Source organism: Sminthopsis crassicaudata, chromosome 1, assembly GCF_048593235.1.
Source record: "Sminthopsis crassicaudata isolate SCR6 chromosome 1, ASM4859323v1, whole genome shotgun sequence".
NCBI classification, from domain to species: domain Eukaryota; kingdom Metazoa; phylum Chordata; class Mammalia; order Dasyuromorphia; family Dasyuridae; genus Sminthopsis; species Sminthopsis crassicaudata.
The window spans coordinates 10,665,329-10,675,576 of NC_133617.1; the positions used below are offsets into that span (position 1 = coordinate 10,665,329).

The 10,248-nt window shown below is 42.8% G+C and overlaps 1 pseudogene; it reads left to right on the forward strand.

Annotated features, from left to right (window-relative positions):
* Positions 1 to 776: 776 nt before the first annotated feature.
* LOC141543641 (catenin alpha-1-like) lies at positions 777 to 8,981 on the forward strand (annotated as a pseudogene).
* The last annotated feature ends 1,267 nt before the right edge of the window (positions 8,982 to 10,248 follow it).

Consider the following 10,248-nt stretch of genomic DNA (forward strand, 5'->3'; position numbering starts at 1 on the left):
GCTGGGCAGTGGGGGAGGAGAGGCTGAGCAGGGGGCCAGGGAGGCCTGGGCTAGCTGAGGTCAAGCAGTAACTGGTGGGTAGAAAGGATCCCATCAAGGAGGAAACATCTAGGCAGAAGCTGGAGGGTAGGGCAAAGGACCAAGCACCCAGAGAGACGGGGAATCCAGAGGGGGGGGGGTCAGGATGCCCATTAAAATTCCAGGCAGTCACCCAAGGACCAGAAGCTTTCTGGGACAGCCTAGGTTGGAGAGGAGCTGATTCAAGACACAATCAATTTGGTCATTGTTAACTAAGGATAAGCTCCCCTCCGGAGTCTTTAAAGCTTCTCACCAGGAAGGCCCCTGGCTACCTTCTTACGCTGCTGTTCCTTAAGGAGGACTCCATCTCCTGCCTCAGGAGAGCTAGGTGAGGGCTTTCCCTCACGCCTGGACTCCCTTCACCTCCATCTCTTGGCTGGCTTTCCTGATCTCCAAGACTCTTCTAAAATGGTGGCAGCGCCCTAAAATCTCAGGGCCCTTGTCTGTACAACTCAGGATGCGCTGGCTCTTAGCTCCACAAGGATCCCGGACGGCATCGCACCTCATGGGTGCATCCGTGGCCATGGATAACTGTACAAGGGAGGGTCCTGTATGTGAAGGCCTCCTTTGTGGGTGAGTGGGCGGGCTTCCCTCCAGAGTGATGTAATAGGACTGTGTCCCCCTGATCTTTGGAGGGGTGGACCTGGATTAGAAAAACAATCAGGGGCTACTTCCGGTACGTGGGAGGGCCAGTGACCATGTGGGAGCTGGTTTTGGCCCACCATGTCATCGGGAGCATCTTCAAAAAGGCCGTGTCAGCTCTTTGCATCAGGTCACGGGAGACGTGGAGCATGGCCTGGGGTCTGGGGCTGGCCAGGCAGAATGGGCCTTGTAGGTTCGTGCCTGGGAAAGGTGGGCATGTGTCAGGAGCTTTAGGGGTGCTGAGGACCAGGGGCAGGGCTGCTGCATCCTCCCTTATTAACAAAGCCTGCGGTCACCAGCACAACAAGGAAGGAACGTTGGCTGGGCTCTGTGCTTCAGCTGGGAGGAGGGAGGGAGAGGCCACAGCTGGGGCCCTGGATCCCAGTTTCAGAGTGGGAACGAAACTCAGAGATATCTGGCCCAGGCCAGGCCTCGGCCCCCTCCCCCTCTCACTGTCTGCAGCTGGAGATGAGGAAAGGAGGGGGAATGCTGGGTATTCCCGCTGCCAAAGACACTTCACCTGGGGAAGAAGAGGAGTGGGAAGAAACTCCTCCGTGGCCCTCCCTGGGAAGGCTGTGTCTTCCCTGGGAGATACTTGGGGGGGCCATGCTGCTGAGGTCTGAGGCAAAGGGACTTTCTACACCAAATACCTCTCCCTGCCTCCAATCCTCTCCCTGGAAGGGAAGGAAGGGTGTATGAGGAGCTTTGTATACAGTAATAGCTTAATAAGTGTTTATCCTCTTTCAAAGGGAAATAACCTTATTTTTCATCATGTCAGTCCAGTGTGGAGGAAATGGGTAAGACCTGTGGGCTGTGAGTTTGTTTGGGGAAAGCATCCCCCCAAAAGAAAAAGTAGCTTTTAAGGCCAGAGAAATAGGATGTAACCTCTAACTGCCCTGATGGAATTAACTGCAGAGCAAACTTCCCAAAGCAAAGGTGAGGTCCCAAGAAAATGCATTCTCCCCGGATCACCTGCTACTCAGTTTCCCCAACAAGGAAAGTGCTCCAGAGCAGCCTCATCTGAAAGACTCCTTTCCTCCTTCCTAATGTCCTTGGAAGGCCTTAGGTGTGTGTCTCCCTTCCTTCCTGGGAATGGCTGGGCAACTGCCCATCAGTTGATGCTAATTAAATATTTTACATTTTCTGGCCACCCTCTTGCCCTCTTCCCTTCCACTCCTTGGGACCTAGAAAGGAAGAGTTTCTTTCTGGAAGCATTTTAGGACCTCTGGGTTGAGGAATTCTCCCAAATAAATCTAGTATCGAGGAAACAAATCCTTGCCCTGCCCTAGAGGAGGTTACTCTTTAATAGGCCAGACAATACAGAACAAAATATGGAGTGGGAGTGGGAGGCAATCCTGGAGGCCAGGTGTTACCTAGGGGCAAGGTCACTTGGAGAAGGTGAAGATCAGGTTTCTACCTGGAGCCTTGTACAGAGGTCACGGTTCTGTGAAGGGAAAACTTCCCAATGTCCAATCCAAAATGTCTCCCTTCAGGAAGAAGTGAGATCCCCCCAAACCGGTCATTTTTAAGAAGAAACCAGATGATGCTACAGTGCTGGCTGGTGGAGAACCTCTGTTTTCTTGGTGTTCATTGTTAGCCCAAAATTAGTACAAGTATCAGAGAGACAAGCCGTACTTTGTTGCATCTCAGCCTCAGAGGCTACATTGAGTACAAAATCATCTGAAAATAAAAAGTTGCCTACCACGTCAAAAAAAAAAAAAAAAAAAAGAACAGATGATAATTTGTTTGAGAAGAAGTCACCATTTTGGTATGAGGTCCTGAGAAGGGCAGGTCCAGATTGCTGAAGGATTTGGAGACCATATCCTTATAGAAGATCAAATGATCTGGAGATGGTCCCTATACAATAATTATAATAATAACAAGCAATAACATAATCCCTTACAGTTTGCAAAATGCTTTATAAATATTATTTTGTTGGATCCTCACAACAACCGTGAAAGATTATCCCCATTTTACAGATAAGGGAATTGAGTATAGAAAAGATTAATGATTAAGATATAAAGAAGATTCATAATTAATGCCCAGGGTTACACAGCTGGACAAGAAATGTCTAAGGCTGGATTTGAACTCAAATTTTCCTGCTTTTTAGTCCAGTTTGCTATCCACCAAATTGCCTATTATCTAGAAAAGGGGCTAAAGGAGACATTCCTGTTATTTTCAAGTATCGGATGGGTCGTTATATAAGAAAGAGATTATTAGAACTGGGAGAAATTGGGAGAAATTCGAGATTTTGGCTTGGCGTAAAATGTAATGTTGAGGGGGCAGCTGGTGCAGTGGATAGAGCACCAGCCTTGAATTCAGGAGGACCCGAGTTCAAATCTGATCTCAGACACTTAACACTTCCTAGCTGTGTGACCCTGGGCAAGTCACTTAACCCCACCCTCAGGGGGGGAAAAAAATGTAATGTTGAGGATTTTGGTCCCATCCCAATGAATGTCACTGGAGGCGCAGATATCACGATCTATTAATTGAATAAATCAGACATTAAACGATTTTATTTTTAGCATCTCCTCAAAATCTATGGGTGAGCCATTTGTCTCTCTGGAAGGACCACAGGACAATAGGTTATTGAGATTGGTCAATCCACTCTTCCACTCAGTATAATAATTACAGGCAATTTAGTGGTAGGGCGGTTAATCATTAGCCAAGTCCAGAAGACAAGAACTTCCGGTATAGGTGCTAGAGAATGAAGAGGGGAGAGGGAAAAAGAGCTAGTTTCTCTTTTTCTCTTCCCCATTCTCTCCTCAGCCCCATACCAGAGAGAAAGGGGCACCGGGAGAAGAATCATCCAGCTGATGGCAGAGGGACATGTGGAGAGCAAACCCAAGAAAGGCCAAGTCGTAGAGAGAGAACATATGCTGAGGATGAACATGGACAATCATGGAGACCCACCAGTGCTTTCCCTCCTTTGATTATTTTTGTCCTTCTCAAGGGGGACCAATAACATGGGGAGGGGGAAGTCTTGACTTGCAAGTGAATTGGATTTGCGTGAGGCAGAGTTGTACAACCCCCAGCCTTACTCTTTCTTCCAGGGTCATTTGGGAGTCCAGAGGCAACTCGACAAGAGGTCAGACAATTAGCCGTGGCCCAGTATCCCGGCTGTATCCTGTTTGGACATACCTGGTCTCCACCATTAGACTCTAGAGAGCAGTTGTCCTTGGGCCATAGAATTAATATATGTATGATTGCAAGCTATTTAAGTGTATCTCCTTGCTTCAGTTTCTTTACTGGATCTTAGAATTCAGTCCTCTCAGTAATGGCGTCACATTGCTTTTAATAAACTTTGCCCCTTGACTAGGAGATGGATTCAAGCCTGCAAATTTTTTGAGACAAGTCGAGACACCTGTCTGGGACTTTTGGGGTCCCCCCTTCTCAACCTCAACACTTTCAAACTTCAGATCTATGATTTTGTCATCCTGTTAAAATACTCTGGATGTATTTTGGGTAGCGGCTCATTATATCAAAACTAGGCTGTTATATCTTCCCCTCAGGGTTGTAGGTATCTCTTCTCTGATGTCAACAGCTCAAGTGTCCATTCTAGTTGTGCCTCTCTTAGCCACCAAAGATCAGGGCCCCAAGTCATTTTAACCAATTAACATTTTAATCATTAAGTTTTAAGTAGGAGGGGCAGCTAGGGGGCGCAGTGGATAGAGCACCACCCTGAAGTCAGGAGGACCTGAGTTCAAATCTGGCCTCAGACACTTAATGCTACCTGTGTGACCCTGGGCAAGTCACTTAACCCCAATTGCCTCAGCAAAAAATAAATAAATAAATAAATGAAAATAAATTTAGGGGCAGCTAGGGGGTACAGTGGACAGAGCACCAGCCCTGAAGTCAGGAGGACTTGAGTTCAAATCTGACCTCAGACACTTAATGCTACCTAACTGTGTGACCCTGGGCAAGTCACTTAACCCCAAATGCCTTAGCAAAAAACAAAACAAAACAAAAAAAAGTTTTAAGGAGCAACAAAAGTACACATATTTCTAACACCTTGGGGGTACATTTCTAGGGAGAGTGGGCTCAGGATTAACCCAGTGTTTATTTAGCATTGATCTCACCTAGTCTGTGAGCTGGGAAAGATCCCAAATGTCACTCTTGATTCCTTGGGACACTGATGTCTGCTTGCCAAACCTGGTACACACTTGTCTTCTGGACTCCTTAATGAAATAACAAAAACTGAGTCAAGGAAGCCACCAAGGTCCATTTCATGGGGCCATTTGATGGCCTTCCAGGAACTTATAGCAAGACCTTGCATCAGACACATTGGGCAGAGTCAAACTGAGATTGAGAGAGAGACAGAGAAACAAAGGCCACCCAATCCCCTTCTGAAAGCCAACCCTCTGAAGGTCTTCTGAAGATCTCCTGCCTTCTGGTGCTCTCCTTGCCTCCAATATCTTCCCCTTTCAATCTATCCTTCACACAGCTTCCAAAATGATTTTCCTGAAGTGAAGGCTCGGACCCTCACCCAATATCTACTCATGCTCCAAAATCACCTTTCCTATGCTGTCCCTCTAAGCAGTGTTATTATTTAAGGTTCAGGGGCTGCACAAGGAAAAGCTCTTTTACAGCAGTGGAGCCCTCCAGTCCATTGGCCTTCTCTATGTCACCATCACATGTCATCCTGACTCTCCTGGAAGCAAGTTCCCCAGCCACCTCCCTGCTAATACAGAGAATGCCACCCCTGGCACTCTATGTGTGCTCATGAGGATGGGGCTCAGCAGCAGTGATTGTATAGCGCGTTCCCTCCTCCTCATTAGAAGACAAACTCCTTGAGACTATTTATCTTTTTTTTTGTGCTCTCAGAAATTACCACAATCCTTGGCAAATAGCAAGTGCTTAATTAGGGCTTCTTAATTGAAGAATTTAATCAATGATATTATAATCCATGCATGAACCTGGTAGATCTCTTTCCTTTTTGGGTTTCCACATAATCTAGAGATTTCAAATGAAATGCCCAGCCCCACCTTTCCTGTTCTGTCCCTCTAAGTAGTGTTATTGTTTAAGGTTCAGGGGCTGCACAAGGCAAAGCTCTTTTACACCCTGACAGTCCATGTAACCTTCACTATGTCACCAAATCTTCCACTATTCTTCTAATTACTAATAATTTATTCAGAGACAGAATCCTGTTGCCCCTTGCCCATTAGTCATCCTGAATCACTTCTCTGATTGCAGCTAGGTTCATTTATTGATGAACAAAAGAAAAGACTTTCCTTATGATTTGAAATCTTACAGATAGCTCTAAAGGGATTTTTACATTTTATGTGCATCCTTAAATACAAGGGATTATGTAAACAATGGACTCAATCAGAACAGGATACAAAGGATCACAGTGGACTTGGCTTTGTAGCCTTGGAATCCTCTTCCTTCTCTTCTGCTTGTACCCCCTTCTTGGCAGAAATGATTGATGTACATGCAGGATGTACATAAACTTCATATGGGGCTCCAAAAGTCTGGAGATAAGTGGTAATTGAAACACTTTTGGAGATTCTGGTTATTCAGGTTACAATATTGACAAGAAATCTAAGACTTAAGTGAACTGATGCTAAGTGAATCATCATTGTACACAGCAATAACAAGATTATGCGATGATCAATTCTGATGGACATGACTCTTCAACAATGAGGTGATTCAGACCAGTTCCAATGGTTTTGTGATGGAGAGTCCTCAGAGAGGACTGTGGGAACTGAGTGTGGATCACAACATAGTATTTTTACTCTTTTTGTTGTTTACTTGCATTTTATTTTCTTTCTCATTTTTATTTTCCTTTTTGAGCTGATTTTCTACAGCATATTTGTGGAAATATATATAAGAATTATGCATGTTTAACATAAATTATTTGCCATTTGGGGAGCCGGTGGGGAGAAAGGAGGTAAAAAATTTGGGTGAATGTTAAACATCCATGCACGTGTTTTGAAAATAAAAAGCTTAAAAATTTTTGAATTAAAAAAAGAAAGAAAGAAAAGAGTTCTCTCTAAAGAGGACCATTTATTGGCTATCATTAGGTGACCATGTCAGCCCCTCTCCTGGTCTTGTTCAACAAGAACCCTCCAACTCTCAAATGATCCCATCCCCCTTCTGGAACTATGGGGCTCCAACCCATTAGGCAGATCAAACTAAAATCTGAGAACTGGTCATTTCTAGGAGAAGAGAAATAAAATTGCCAAAGAGAGTCGATTTCTCAAGGATTGTAAAAGATGCTTGGAAACATGGTGACTTTATGAAGAAAGTCTCTGGAGAATTTGTAGAGGGCCCCTGTTGTGTGGAGAAGCGTGGCTAAGCCGCTTGCTCTTGGCTCTCAGCAGCTACCTGCTGGTTTACCTTGGTGGACATGGCCAATGTCTACAAATTACTTGTTCAGTTGAAAGTTGTGAAAGATGGTATCTTGAAACTTGGGAGTTATAGACACAGGGGCACACAGTAAAACTCCTAAAACCTGAAGCGCATAAGTTTGGACACTATGGCAGCCCAAAAGACAACAGGAAGTGAAAGGACTTCGGGCCATTAGAATCAAGTGGACCTCAACCAGAAGGAAATTTCACTGTTAACAGACAGCTGCCCAGGGCTGCCTTTTAGCACCCTGATGACTGTCGGTGGGATTTGATATGCAGACAGTTGCATGAAAGCTGTACTTGGATCTCTAATGCAGTCCAGGCCACGGTTCTGATGATGCTTCCCGGTAGCAGGTGCCTACTCTCTTGTGCACTCAATAACTTTGATAAAACAAGTAATTGCTAACCCTCTGAGCTTCAATGAAGAACATTTCAGGCCTTCTCTTTGGGAGCCCCCGGAGAGCATTATCAATGGAGCAGTCCCAGTGGTGGATTCATCTAGTACTCATGGAGATGTGCGGCAGCCCATATTGGACCTACTCCGAATACAAGGGAAATGCTGAACATAAATGATGCCCTTAATTCTGCCGTAGACAAAATGACAACAAAAGACACAGATCTGCAAAGCTGTCACGGACAGCGTTTCAGATTCATTGTTGGAAATTAATGTGCCACTTTTGGTATAATTGATGGAGGCTGCAAAGAATGGAAATGAGAAAAAGTTTTCGGCTATACTCAAGTTTTCCACGAACTGCTAACAAACTAATTGAGATTGCTAACTTAGCCTGTCCTATTTCAAACAATGAAGAAGGTGTGAAACTGGTCCCCATGTCAACAAGCCGACTGGAAACCCTTTCTCCTCGGTTTATTAATGCATCAGCTCTGGCTGCAAAAGCATGAAGGAGAATGTGAATCTTTTTAAAGAACAGTGGGAAAAGCAAGTCCTGTTCTAACAGATGTCATTGATAACATAACTTCCATTGATAATTTTCTGGCTGTGTCAGAGAATCCCATTTTGGAAGATGTAAACAAGTATGTAATTGTTCTCCAAGAACAAGCTGTTAAAGATGGAGACCGTCGTGCTGGTGCCATTTGGGGCTGGGCAGCCAATCATTCATGTTGTCATTTCAGAGATGGATAACTATAAACCTGGAGTCTAGACTGAAAAGGTTCTCAAGGCCATCAGAATGCTTTCTTATTACAGTTTTTCTGTAGTTACTGAACTAATGGAGTTCTCAGTTCCAATTGCCAACCAATGCTGAAAATTTTATTTAGAATAATTATATTTAGAATAATTAATATTTTAGAATTCATAGATACCTCTCAATTGGTCTGTAATGGCACGTGTGATATTCAAAGAGCATAAGCTATTAGGCCTGAGTTTCTCCAAGAACAATGGCCAGTTTTTAGGAAGAGAATAGGGGATGTCAAAGTATCTAAATGGGACAGTAGTGACAATGATATTATTTCCCTGAGAAGATAGATATGCATGATCATGATGGAGGAGATGGACTTCATCAGAAATAAAGAACCACTTAAAAATACATTATATATAATTTTATATATATATATATATATATATATATATATATATATATATATATATAATTATAATACATATAATTCATGCAGCAAAAAAATTGCTGAGTCAGGATCAAGGAGGGATTGGGAAGAACCATTGCATCCAGATCTCCTGGTATATCTTCAACATATTGGTCTGCACTACCATCAGCTCAAGATCTGCAGGAAAGTCAAAGCAGAAGTTCAGAACCTTAGTGGGGGAGCTTATTGTTTATAGTAGGGTATACAGTGCAACATCCCTTAATCAGACAGCCAAGAACCTGGTGAATGCTGTGGTACAGATTGTGAAGGTCTCCCTATTCGACTTCCAGCAAGTACCAGAAATCATAGGTAATGGTTTCCCTCACCCTCCTGCTGTCAGGAAGATGAAGACCTCATAAAAGAAGAGAGAGAAGCATGATGAAACAAAAAATCAAGCCGGCATTTCAGAAGAAGTACTTGAATCTTGTGCAGCCCTCAGAGAATTCAAGGCATGGACAGTACCTAGAGTAGCCTCGGCTACGCCCACCACCATCTTCTCTAAACTAATTTTCTGCAAATCATAGACATTTCCTGTTTATTCAAATGTATTTACTTAATATAATGTTATATTAGATGCTATGGGGATGCACATTTTTTAAAAAAACCCGACCATATGATATCAACATAAGAACAAGCTTATATTTCAGTTTTAGATGCTTTTAGATTCTAGAGACAGTTCTATTTTCATTTTTAAAAAAATATAAGCTTGAATTAAAACACATGATAATCAGAGATTGCTAATACTACACAATTTTTTTTTAGTTCTCAGATTTTTTTAATAGTAGTTTTCCCCTAATTACCTTTAAAAACAATTTTTAAACTTGTAAAAAAAAAGTTTTGAGTTTCAAATGCCAAATTCTGAGTGGTAAGCAATCTGATGTAGGAGATATGCATGTAATGCTATTTATCTCAACATGTCTGTCTCAATGACTGAAGCTTTGCATTGTGATTGAGAGGGTTGTGTTCTCATCAGTGAAGTCTTACTCTTCCTATTCAGGAGGAGGAATAGTTAAAAAAAAAAAAAAAAGCCACATTATACAACTTTCTAAATGAAAGCTTTTGCATCTGAAAAAGAATACTGGGATCTGTTCTGCTGTGGAGAAGGCTGTTTTCAGAGTTTGAGCATATAGATAGGGTGTTATTAAATTTAAAAGTGACTATAAGCACCTGGGCCTGCCCACTCAGGCATCCTGGGGAGCTAAGTGTTCACCAAGACTGTGATTAGCCCCTTGATAAGGGATTTCATGTATGTCTGCAAAATGATAATGTATAAAAATTTCAGTAAAATGTAATGTATCATGAAGAAAATTGATTACTCTCTTTAGGACACAAGAGGAGAATGTTAATACTTGGTTACAAATTACTAATGTACTTTGCTGTAGGACATTAATAAAATTGCTCTTTAAAAAGAATAGAAAAGAATGGACTCATTTTCTCTCTTAGCTTTGCCAATATTAATAGGCTGTAGCAGAGGTTGATTAAAGTAACAATAGCTAGCTCTGTGCCATTTTAATTTTTTCAGAGGTTATTTTCTCTTTTACATGAGAGAGAGTTTTCCAGGACAGTAGGGTAGGTA